Source organism: Coenobita brevimanus, chromosome 113, assembly GCF_032717465.1.
Source record: "Coenobita brevimanus isolate Jiangsu-jjx chromosome 113, ASM3271746v2, whole genome shotgun sequence".
Classification (NCBI taxonomy): domain Eukaryota; kingdom Metazoa; phylum Arthropoda; class Malacostraca; order Decapoda; family Coenobitidae; genus Coenobita; species Coenobita brevimanus.
Genome location: NC_137066.1, coordinates 642,713 through 655,089, shown reverse-complemented (window position 1 = coordinate 655,089; position 12,377 = coordinate 642,713). Strand labels below are relative to the sequence as shown.

The window sequence follows — 12,377 nt, the reverse complement described above, 5'->3', positions numbered from 1 at the left end:
CTTAGTTGACCAGCTGAACTAGCTATACTTCACACACTAGATAAATAATAAAAATAACAACAATAATAAAAATGGAAATAAAAAAAAATAACAGCAATAATAAAAGTAATGGCAATAATCAAAAAATAAAAATAGTAATAATAATAACTAATAATAACTAATAATAAATGGAATTAAGTAAAATATGAAGCCTAAACCCTATTTTTTAATGCCACAAAATTGGTATTGAAAGTTTAGAGAATTAAAAAGAAAAAAACTAGAATCAAATACTAGAACTGAAATTTGCAATGAATTTTAGGCAATATTTAATTTACTCATCACGAAAGCAAAAATTTAAATTCAAATATGCAAAAAGCTAGCTATGGGGAAACATGCCAATACCAGTACATTTATAATCATAATATTTCACATTACTTTTAACAGTACTCTTGATAGTACTGAAAATTATTACTCTGTACTTAATGGTGATTATATAAGTACTTAAATACTGATATATATGTACTAAAACTAGATAAATGTACTTAAAACAATCATACAGACTAAAAGTTACTTAAAATATACTTATGTCACAGTACTGAACATGTTAAAAAAGTACTTTAAATGGAAATAATAGTACAGTACTATATACATTACATTCTGTACAAACATACGAGAATATACTGATAGATATACTGGTACTGGCATAGATAGATAGATATACTGGTACACTTAAGACCAGCTATACACAGGGGTTACCAACTGAAGTATACTTGGTAGTTGTAGATGAAGCAGTAGACGCTGTGGTGGACGGTAGATGTACCTGTGAGACAGACACAAACCAACCGACAACAACACCCTAAGCTGAAGATCTAAGGTCCTAAAGCTATGTGGTAAAGCTAAACCAGTCCTACCCCTCCACCAGCCCATACTAACCACTACACCCCCTACTCTAACCCCCTCCCCCCAACCCCCCCAAACCTCTCCAACACTATAGACCAAACGACCAAAACACCGATTGGGGAAAAAACATGGTTAATAAAACGTAGATAAGTAGATACAGCAACAGACAGAAAGGAAGGTACAGAGTGATGTGGAGGAGGGAAAAAACGGGCACGAAAAGGGGTGAAAAATATTTTTAAAAATATTTTTAAAAATATATATAGGAAGAGTTTTTTGAAGAAAGAAATAAACCACCTTGCCAAAGAGTGTCCATCAGCCGGCTCTTCCATCTCCTCGTACGATATTTCTCACAATGTTCCGAAAACTTTCTTGGATGGAGTGCGCTGATGAAGGCTATCGCACGCACTTATTCAAGCGTCGGAACAAGAAATCGGCCAGGAGTGTCAAGAGCCGGCTGATCGGACAAGACAGGGGGTGGTTTAGGGGGGCGACGAGGAACAAACGAACATACCTCGAGGTCTGGTGTACGAAATGCCAGCTCGGACCCCCTAGCGGCGAGAGGGGACCAAGACCGCCACTCCAACTACACCCCCGAACACCCCGCCGCTGGGCGTAGGACTTTCTCCCTCCTTCTCCACCCAGTCCTCCAGGTCATACAGGGTGAGGGAGGCCAGCCGCGGAGGTAGCGTAGGTCGAGGGAATGCCCAAACCCACACCCCTTAGCAAGAGGCTGGGGTGTCCGCACTGAAACACCCGCGGGACCTAGATCGTGACTCCACTGTGGGGGAAAATAAATGATGGTTAATATACTGTAACTGCGGATAAAATATTGCTTAATGTATTGTAACTGCGGATGAAAAATAGTTAATACCTGTATATCATAAATGCACTTCACTCTCCTTGTTAATCTCTCATTCCATCCTCTCTACATAGCCAAAAAAAAAAAAATAATCGTTAATATATCGTAGGTGCACTGCGGATGAAAATAAATGATGGTTAATATATTGTAGGTGCACTGCGGATGAAAATAAATGATGGTTAATATATGGTAACTTGATGAAAAATAATGGTAACTATATCGTCATTGTGGATGAAAATAAATGAATGATGGTTAATATATCGTAACTGGATAAAAAATAATGGTTAATATATCGTAACTGGATAAAAAATAATGGTTAATATATCGTAACTGGATAAAAAATAATGGTTAATATATCGTAACTGAGGATGAAAAACAATGGTTAATATATCATCTATCTATCTATAGCCTGACGCCCTAATCCCGCAAAGGGTGGCCACAGACAAAATGCCTCCAAGTCGCACTGTCACCCACCATTTGACTACCCTCCTCCCAACTCACCCCCCCCTCCCTCCACCTCACCTACATACACCCTCTTAGTCAAGTCTTTCACTCTCCATTCTCTCCACTTGTCCAAACCACCTTAGTGTATTTCTCCTAATCTTCTCAACCACCTCCACATCTACCCCACAACGTTCCTTCACTTTTTCATTCGTCAACCTGTCCCTCCATGTCACTCCACATGCTTCTCAAGTAACTCATTTCCACTGCTCTCACTCTTGACCTGTTCCCCTCTTGCAAGGTCCACGCCTCGCTTCCATACGTCAGGGTAGGGATCACAATACTATCATGCAGTGACTTCTTAACTTCCATACTCACCTCCCTATTTTTCATCACTGCTTTCAGTGTACCAACAACCTTCCTTCCCTGCTGTACCCTTTCACGCACTTCATCCCCCAAAGTTCCATCCTTACTCATCACACTACCCAAGTACTTGAATGCACTCACATTCTCCATATCCTCACCATCCAACCTCACTGTACATTCTGTGACTTATTCCTCTCAAACACCATAACTTTACTTTTGTTTACATTAACTTTCAGCTTCCTCCTCCTACACACTGTCCCAAATTCATTCACCAAACCTTGCAACTCCCATTCATCTTCACTCAACAATACTGTATCATCAGCGAACAGCAACACCGGAATCTTACAAATCTCACCCTCATTCATTAGAGCCACCCCCACATCCACTGCCCTACCCTGCACCTCCTTTACAACCCCATCCATGTATATATTAAACAGCCATGGAGACATCACACACCCCTGTTTCAGTCCCACATTGAGATCAAAGGACTCACTCAGCTCACCATCCACTCGCACCGTAGCCCAAGCTCCCTCGTACATACTCTTCACAGCACTCAACAATTTCCCCTCCACTCCATATATTCTTAATACCTTCCACATACCTTGCCTATCTATTCTGTCATAAGCTTTCTCCAAGTCCATGAAGGCAGCATACACTTTCCTTCCCTTCTCTAGATACTTCTCCACTAAACATCTTAGAACAAATATCTGATCTACACACCCTTTTCCCTTCCTAAATCCCCTTTGTTCTTCTCCAACTAGCTCCTCTGTCATAAGCCTAACCCTATCAATGAGTATTCTACCATATATTTTACCCGTCACACTGTGAAGGCAAATACCCCTATGGTTACCACATACTTCTCTCCCCTTTTCCTTTGTATAAAGGAACAATTATACTTGATTTCCAGTCCTCTGGAACCCTTCCCTCTTCCCAAGCCAATCTAAACAACTTCCATATCCACTCCACATCAATCTCAACCCCATACCTAAGCATTTCACCACACACACCATCAATTCCTGGGGCCTTTCCCAACTTAATCTCCTTCATCGCTTCCACTACTTCCGCCCTGCTGATCTCTTCCTCCCTCCTCTCATCTCTTCTTCTCCCAGCCTTTCCCCAACCACTTATACTCGCACTGCTCTCACCCTCTATGTTCAACAAATCCTCAGAGTGCTCCTTCCATCTCCTCAATTTCTCTCTCTTCTCCACCAACAATCTATTATTCCTATCTTTCACTCCCCTACTATTTCCTCTTTCACACTGCCTTACTTTCTTTACCTCCTTCCAAAACAGTTTCTTACTCTCCCTCCATTTCACACTCAGATTCCTCCCAAACTCTTCATCCACTTTCTTCTTACTCTCCTTCACCAGTCTCTTCACCTCCCTGCTCCTGCTCACATATACCCCTCTCTTCTCTTCTCTCATCTTCTCCCCTTCCTCTAATATATCATAACTGGATGAAATAATGGTTAATATCGTAAATGTGGATAAAAAAATGGTTAATATATCGTAACAATGAAAATAATGGTTAATAAATCATAACTGCATGAAATAATTGTTCATATATCATTACTGGATAAAAAATAATGGTTAATATATCATAACTGTGGATGAAAAATAATGGTCAATATATTGTAATTGTGGATGAAAAATAATGGTTAATAAATTGTAACTGTACCAGGGATAAAAATATATGACGGTTAACCCGCCCCGTCCCGACCGATTTTCCATCACTGACTCCCCCCAATCCCGACCAATTTTGGATTTTTTTGGCTCAAACCTCCGCTTTTGGTGAGAAACATAGAAAGTTCATAGAGAAATCGCTCACCTGAGGTTTAAAATACTCAGATACAGGTACCGTAGCAGTACTCCTTAACTTACTGGGTTTTCTATCAGACTGGCTCCAAAAAAAAAACAAGTTCTATGGGAAGGTTACTATTCCATACCACTCATAAATGGTATTTATTTATCTGGTACAAATTTATATGTAGTACGAGAGTACAGTAATCCCTCTAATATCTGAACATCCCCACTAACCGGACATAATCGTCCCGGGATCCAATATTCCCAAAATGGGCCAAAAACCGCAAAAAAATTAGAAAAAAATCTGACTTTTTTCCCTCCAGTAATTTGAAATTGCCGCCTGGCGCTGAACAGCTGTTACACCATGGTCCCTTCACCCCTTCCTTCCTCCCCCTCCCCCCCTCCCCCATCAGGGTTGCCATTTGGTATTTTTCATTACCAAGTGTGGGCCAGTTTGGTAATGAAAAACTCGTTTGGTAATGAATCAGAATAATGCATTACCAAACGGATTTTTCACATGTAATGAGGATACACAGGACGGAGAAGGTGGATTGTTTGCTCTCTCTGATTAATCTGCTACCCTACATAGCGTGAAAATAATCAACATGGTGTTAATTATAAGGATAGTGATTACATGTATTTCCACTTGTATATATAATTAGTGAAGAATAAATGCTAGCTTTTTGAACTTGGTAATGAAAGGTTAAATTCGGTAATGAAAGTTGAGGAGATTGGTAATGTGGCCGTTGCGATCTGGCAACTCTGTTACCCCGCCATCATCAACAGTCACAGCCAAACTCCGATCGAGAGCAGGTGTTTATAGCAGTGCAAGCCACAGGTGCTTGTTTTTTGTGAATAAACAGTGAATAAACTGCAATATCTCGCCCCTAGAACACACGGGAATTTACAGTGTTGTCCAGTGTTAAGAAATTAGAATTTAGAGTGCAGAGGATTAACTGCGGACTGCAAACTGGCGGTTCAAACCAGTCCAGGAGCCACGGACTTGTAAGTACCCAGAATGTTTAATATTGTATAAACTCACCTCTAAAACCTCATTTTATGGTTCTTTTGCATTTATTTGTCTTTTATGTCCCTTATTGGTGTGATTTGGGTCCTAAATAGGTGCTATGCATGTCCAGAGGGAGTTGTATAGGTGTTTTTCTGAGTTAGGGTCCATAAGTACAAGTCCAGGAGGCTGGGGCCCAATATCTGGACATGCCTTTGGCTCTATTACGTCGGATATTGGAGGGATTACTGTACAGTATATTGGTTTTCACACAGTAATATAGGCAATATAAGCATCGTTTCACTCACTAACACATCAACATACCTGACCTTTTTTGACGACATAACCTGATCATTTCTGACTGTTTCTTCCTCTAATGCTACATAAACTTTGTCCTCCACATTGTCATTGATTGGGGAATCACTCTGGCCTTGAATTTTGTACCATGGCACATGTCTTTACTGGCCAGGTCACTGGTAACAGGTGAATTGCAGAGACAATAGCATGCGGGGGGGTCATGCAGGGTAAGGCATTGTCCCTGCCTAGCATCTTGTAGAGGAAGGTGTCCCATGTATATGTACCAAAAATCACACACAAAAATGGAAAATTGTACAAATTAGGGACCTTGCAATTGATGCGCGTTTATATACGTCAATGGGAGTGGCAGTGACAATACGTGTGGACGTATATATACGTCAACGGAACGCGGCGGGTTAAGTATCATAATTATGGATGAAAATAGTTAAAATATCATAACTGCAATGTGAATGAAAAATACCTTAACATACTGTAACTGTCGATGAAAATGGTTAATATATCATAACAGCAGCGTCGATAAAAAAGAACTTAATTTATTGTAACTGACGGAAAATGAATAATGGTGAACATATCGTAACAAAAAATAATGGTTGATTTATCGTAACTGTGAATGAAAACAAAAATGGTTAATATAGCTCTCATGACTGCACTGTGAAGGAAAGTAAATGTATAACCATTATTAGATACAGATCTACCTCGATATACGATACTCCGCCTAACGATGGCCAAACCCCAGTTTAACGGGTTTTATTTTTCCGATTTTGATAGTTTAGACTAAAATTGCGTGTTTAGGTTGATTTAGTAACAGTTTTTAGACTCAGATTAATGTGTTTTAACCACAGGTGGAGTGAACATTGTCATTTTGGGGTGCACTTTACTAAGCTTGATTTTTTTTCCATACTTAAAGTTGACGATTTCCAGATTGTGTTGGCTTTAGTGAGTTATTTACAGAAGTTGGGCTTAGGTTAGCTTCTTTTACAGCTGTTAGGCCATTAAGATTGGCTTTAAATTTTTTGGGGGACTCATTTGGGTGGCCTTTGGGGTTGGTTTGGGGAGGGGGGGGGCCAAGGCTGGTAAATGCTCCACATTACATGTTAAAGTACTCCAATGTCATGATACCCAGCCTAACGACGGGGTTTTACCTAACCAACTACATCGTTAAATCAGGGTATACCTGTACATGCCTCAACAGAAAAAAAATCTATAATGTTGGGGCTTCAATGTGGAAAAATAATTGTTAAAATGCATATACAGTTACCTCTCAACTAACACGAGTTTAAAAAACACATTTTCGTTTTAACACGAGCAAATATTTAAGGAGATATGTTTAACGAACAAGGGTTTCTCGATTTAACGCGACTTTACACATACGTGATGGTTTCAAATTAGCCGCGCACGCCTTGGACAGTCCCAAGCTGATAGACCGCGTGTGGCAGTTTATGCATAAATACGTTTTTTATTTTTTGTCTTGCTTAAACTGGTTTTATGCGAACTATAATATTAAAAAATGAAGTTTGGCCCCATTCTGAGCAATTTGGCTCATTTTCGGACAAAATTTGGCCAGGAAAGTGATGGTAAATCTAAATTGTTACAACTTGGTGCTGCTGAACAGAAAGAAGAAAAACTCAGACCAACATCGAGCAGTTCTTTATGAAGAAGACAAAACTTAAGGGAGTTATCTTCACCACCAGTAGCACGGGAGTCAGAGGAAAAGGACAGCAGAGCGAGGAGGGACAACAAATTTAGGGTGGGGAGCGGGGTAAGGAAGGACAGCAGCAGACGACGAGTGATGCATAGATGAAGTGAGGCTGTGTTGTTATTGTTTGTGACCTACTTACTGTAATGAAAATGTTGCTTTTACTGTAGTGTTTTTATGACCTACTAATGCATTAATAATGTTGAGGCACTTTCACAATGCCGTGAATGAAGCAGAATTGAAAGAATCCACGTAAAAAACGAAAACAGAAGGTATTTGGGGAGAAGTAAACAACGCTTCAGCCCAACTAGGGCTCAAATGTTTATTTCTCCCCAGAAATACTGTTTTTTATGTGGATTTTCCTTCAAATTAATATTGTTACTTTTAAGTTTAAAGTAGCTTACCTCCCCAAACGGGTAGAATTTCCCAGAGTCCAGGAACGTAACCCCCAATATTACCATTGTTTCTTATGGGAAACATATGTTTAAAAAACGCGTTTTTAACTAACGCGACCTCTCCAGGAACCTAACCCTCACGTTATTTGAGAGGTTACTGTAGTACGATTTAAAACTAACTAAACAACCATTAAGACATCGTCGAGGCAATATGCAAAACACGACATAAACGGCCTCCCCCTCCATCCACTTCTCACTCTCCTTGTTACTCTCATTCCATCCTCTCCTCATGGCCAGATATACGACGCTGTTCATGAAATTACTACCAAGAACAAGGTGAATTTTGGGATGGGTTACAAAAAAATCAATTTTTTTGTTCTTTACAGATGAGTTTCAGGATAACTTTTTTGTTATTGTCCAAGTTTTTTTTTTTTTCTTTCTTTTTTTGAGCCTGTTTTTTGATAGGATATCTTTGAATCTGAGTATTTCTGGTTGTGAGAGTTTTTGAGTAAGGTCAATGTACAAAGTCCCTCCGATCATTTTTTTTTTTCTTTTTCTTTTTCTTTTTTTTAATCTGAGGGTTAGGTTAGCGTCATTATTCCGATTATTTCAGGCCTTTATATATGGGTTTATCTATCAATCTATTGCCAGACGCCTTAATCCCATAAGGAGTGGCCACAAACAAATCGCCTCCATGTCGCCCTGTTCCCCACCACTTCACTGCCCTGCTCCCAGCTCACACCTCCCTCTCCCATATACCTCTCTATTCCATCCCTTCATCTCATTCTTGGGCTCCCCCTCACTCACATACACTCTCGTTAGTCTCTCTCTCCATCCTCTCCACTCCATCTCATCCTTGGCCTCCCCCTCCCTCTGCCCATCCACCTCATTCATATAGACTCCTCAGTCTCTCCATCCTCACAGCTCAGACCCCCTTTCATACACCTCATCCATCCCTTCATCTCATCCTTGGCCTCCCCCTCACTCTCCATCCGAATTTGCAATTTTGGGCAAAAAATCTAATACAAACGCAGATCAATTATTTATTTTTTGTTTGAAATCTGGAGGCTAGGTTAGTTTTGTTAATATGAAAAATTCTGGTTGGGTTAGACAATATTGACCACGAGCATTTAAAAATTTTAGGGTTGTTTTTTGGGGGGCATTTTGTGAAACTTTGGGATGGGCACCACTTTTAGAAAATATGGCAAATTTTGGATCAGATTACTAATATTAAATTTTCTGGGTTACACTGACAAGAGATTAAGATGGCTGGATGAATGTTGTGAGGAGAAGTGCATGATCAGGGATTTGGCACCCCTTTATAACGTGGCAGCGTCCAGAATGACTATCAGATACATTTATGTGAAGCTACAGAACGTGGTGAATGTTTTTGGCGTATCCGATACAGCCACGATTCCGGGGGCTTGAATTTTGAGTGAATAAAAGCGTGGCCCATTGACTATCGGATACATTTATGTGAAGCTACATAACGTGGTGAATGTTTTTGGCGTATCATATAGAGCCAGGATTCTGGGGGCTTGAATGATGAGTGAATAAAAGCGTGGCCCATTGACTATCGGATACATTTATGTGAAGCTACATAACGTGGTGAATGTTTTTGGCGTATCATATAGAGCCAGGATTCTGGGGGCTAGAATGACAGTGAATGGAAGCGTGGCCCATTGGATTGGGCAAATTTGGGATGTCTGGACGTTGCTACTCCTCACCCTACCCTAGGGTGGGAAAGGAGGTCCAGATTATACACTGAACTTTGACCATAAGCATTTGAGAATTTTAGGGTCCTTTTTTGGGCAATTTGTTGATTTTGGGATTAGACATTGATTTTTAGAGTTTATGGCAAACAGATTACTACTAAATTCTGGGCTGGGTTAGGCAATTTTGACCATGGGCATTTGAGAATTTTAGGGTCATTTTGGGAGTATTTTTCGAAAATGTTGGGCTCGGCAACATTTTGATTTTTAGAATGTATAGCAAATTTGGGGTTAGATTATTAAATTTTGGGTTAGGTTTGACTGAATTTTGACCATGAGAGAATTATTGTCGTTTTTGAGACCGAATCAATTTTGGGGTCAGCAACATTTTACTTTGATTCTTAGAATATATGACAAATTTTGAGTTAGATTACTATTAAATTCTGGGTTAGGTGTGACCAAATTATGACCATGAGCATTTGAGAATTTTATGGTCATTTTTGGGACATTTTTCGAAACAATTTTGGGATCAACTACATTGTTTTTTTTTTAATATATAACAGATTTTGGATCACATTTCTAATATTAAATTTTGTGGGTTACACTGAATACTAACCATGAGCTTTTGAGAATTTTAGGGTCCTTTTGGGGGGTATTTTGGCAATTTTGGAACTACAGATATTTTGATTTTTAAAGTATATGGGAAACAGATTACTATTGAATTCTGGATTAGGTTTGACTGAATTTTATGGTCATTTTTGGGACACTTTTCGAAACAATTTTGGCATCGACATTGGTTTTTTTTAATATATGGCAAATTTTCAGTTACTGCATATAAATTATGAAACATTATATACTATACATAAAAAAAATCCAGGCAAGAAATAGGAAATGAATCCAACCCATAAATGAATGGATCTCTGGCCAGAATTTGAAGAAAAAAAAAAAAAAAAAAAAATGAACAATGCAACCCAAAAAAATTAAAGTGAATATCCAAAATGAAAATTCTGATTCATACATTTGATATATAGATGAAAACGAATATCCAAAATGAAAATTCTGATTCATACATTTGATATATAGATGAAAACGAATATCCAAAATGAAAATTCTGATTCATACATTTGATATATAGAGATGAAAGAATATACAAAATGAAAATTCTGATTCATACATTAGATATAGAGATGAAAATTTCATTCATCATTCATTGCCAGACGCCATGTATCCCAAACGGGGTGGCCAAGGGCTTAGAGTTATTTGTTTTACAGGGAGGGGCAGTAATCCTCCACCAACCCCACTTGACACGCAGGGAGAACAAATATACAAATATGAAAATTCTGATTCATACATTTGATATATAGATGAAGTGAATATCCAAAAATCGAAATTCTGAATCACACGATATAGAGATGAATGTGAATATCCATAAATGAAAATCGATTCATGCATTTGACAGATGAAAATATTCAAAAATGAAAATTCTAATTCATACATTTCATACAGTATATAAATGAAAGTGCATATCCAAAAATCAAAATTCTGATTCATTCAGTTGACACACTGAATTGGTATATAGCCAGAATTAAAAAAAAAAATAAAATAAAAATGATAAAACTGATTAACAAGAAAAAGACATTTTGAAAAGCTGTAAATGGCCAGTTAAATATCTGACTACAATAATACAAGAAACCATTTACAACGCTGGGTGGTAACCATATAACCAAACCATACGTGCTCCCTACGTGTCAACAAGCGGGTTGGTGCCCCTCCCTGTAAAACAACTAACTCGGTGTCAAATGGCCACCCTTTGCGGGATTGTGGTGTCTGGCAATATAGATAGAATAATGCAATCCAGCCAATGAATACAGGCTGGGCATTTCAGACCCTCTAACGATCCCGTGACCACACCAGCAGACTCAGCCATCCCAGCAACAAAAAATGCCATAGTTCAGGGATACTGACAAGAATTTTAAAGTCCATACAAGTGTAAAATGCTACCTAGCACCTCTTCCTCATTGATTTATTCTGAACTGCACATCAAAAATCCTTTAAAAGCAATATAAATAGCACATAAATGAAGGTTAAGGTGTAACAGGCTAAGATAAATCACTTCCGAGGTGGTGCTACGAAGCTTGAATTACCTGTCTACGGGAGAACAGGTAAGCGATTTCAACAATACATATTAATTCAAATCTGCATTAAATTTTCAAACTACCAAGGCTTATATATATCCTAAAAGACTCCCTGGCTATTATGGCGCTCTGTGAGGGTGAATTAATAGCCCAAACAGCAAGATAATAGGGAAAATCTATGGGCAAAAACTCCTTACCTGCCGGGCGCCATATTGGATTTGAGCGACCCAAACGTCGATAAATCTCAAATAATTCCTTAACATAATCAACCTCGGCCTTAATTCTACCTTCAATATATTTAAAAAGTTATATTATACCAATATATAAAATTATAAATCAATATATCCAGGGAATACTTAGAAAACTTACCTTAAAAAGTGAGTCACGACGCATCGTCTCTCCTCGTCTAGAATTGGGGAGAGACTGGCGAGGCCGGGTCCCGCAAGCCCCTGCCCGGCCGCCACCAGTGCTGCCAATCCGGTTTCACGCGTGCGCTAAGCCTGCTCGTAACTCCCTAGAAAATAAAAGAAAACAGGGTTATAATCTCTGGAATATCACTAAAAAATACAAAAAAATCTATTAAACATTCATTTATTACCTATTCGGTGGGTGCGAAATCCTTCACAAAAACTGCTATACTGGCTAGCAAAAAATAGCTAGATTTTCGCCGCATCAAAATTAGCCAGATCATAAGAAAAAAAAAACACATAACCTACAATATATATCCAAAAACTTTAAAAACCTACATAATACCGATAGATTATTGG

General features: G+C 38.7%; 1 long non-coding RNA gene across 1 annotated transcript; it reads right to left on the bottom strand.

Moving 5' to 3' along the window:
• Positions 1 to 1,135: 1,135 nt before the first annotated feature.
• Positions 1,136 to 12,066, bottom strand: LOC145418298 (uncharacterized). Its single transcript, XR_013900675.1, has 2 exons — positions 11,980 to 12,066; positions 1,136 to 1,657 (listed from the first exon to the last, which is right to left on the bottom strand). It is a non-coding gene; the product is annotated as an uncharacterized LOC145418298 (long non-coding RNA).
• Between the last annotated feature and the right edge of the window lie 311 nt (positions 12,067 to 12,377).